We start from the raw sequence: 1,265 nt of genomic DNA, 5'->3' as shown, positions 1-1,265 counted from the left end.
ACACACACACACACGCGCGCGCGCATGCACGCAAACACATACACATACACAAACACACAATCAAACATGCACATATATATACACACGCTCTTTTTTAGAGGAAGAAAGAAGGAAAGAGAAAGAAAGGAAGGAAGAAGAAAAATGAGCGCGAATGAAAGGGTTGGATGTAATAAATTACCAACATTTATCACCCATGAAAGAACTATAGATGTTGAAAGTACTAAAGTCAAGAGCACCCTTCAGGTTCACTTAACGTACCAAGCAAAATCAAACTCAGTTCTGCACAATAATCGTTCAAGTTTAATCTTCTCATCACAGTATTGCATGCTTTAAGATTATTATTTTCAAACGAACCCGGACCTCTAATAATAGGAAAAACAATGCCTGATAACCGTTTATTATACAACAGTACATCTTAAAATGGCCTCTGATGAAATCGTGAATTTCCCCAGATTGTGGAACTCGATACCGCATCATGCGAGATTCGGATAATATTATGTTAATCGCGAACCAAAAAAGTAGTAAGGCCTACTCAAATATCATTCTGAATAGGTGCAAGATTAGATTTATCCCTAGATTTAGGAGGGGTTTTTTACGCCATCTGACGGAAAAAAGGACTTTTCCCTCTGGTGTAAAATTTTCTTACTGTGGAATTCATGACGATTTCTTAGGCATCGTAGCAGAATCAGACGCTCGTCAAATTGATAATGAATTTTTTCTGCCAGTTAGGCAATTTTTTACTGTGTTTTTGCTTTGATTTTTGGGGAGCTAAACACCTTTTATATCAATTCAAACATACAATTCTACTTTTATTTTACAACCCCCCCCCCCCCCCTAACAAATCTATACTTCAGGGGGACACAAAATGTAAATTTGCAGTTTCCAAGGAATCTCAAGTTAAGGAATTCAACATATTTTGGCAGCCATTTTCTCGCTAATTTTACCTCTGAAATCTGGCAACCAAACGTCTTTCAATCGCAAGTATGTCGACTTTTGTTCAAGATAGATGAGTACTTTTTCATCGAAAGCAAGACAAATGAGAAAGATTTCAGACTCTACATGTCCAAAAATTGACGAGCGCCCGATTCCATTGCGCCGTGACATGACAGGGGACAGACGTTATTGTGCTCCTGAACTCTCGTTATTCCGCGACCGTTGTGCTAGAGAGCTGTGCGAGATCACCAAAAGACTGGGTAGACGTTTTCGAAAGTCATAACCATTGGGGTGGGGGTGGTTTTTTTTTCCCCTTCAACGCTTACCCAGTG

This window comes from Aplysia californica, unplaced genomic scaffold, assembly GCF_000002075.1.
Source record: "Aplysia californica isolate F4 #8 unplaced genomic scaffold, AplCal3.0 scaffold01241, whole genome shotgun sequence".
NCBI lineage: Eukaryota > Metazoa > Mollusca > Gastropoda > Aplysiida > Aplysiidae > Aplysia > Aplysia californica.
This window is presented reverse-complemented; position numbering follows the sequence as displayed.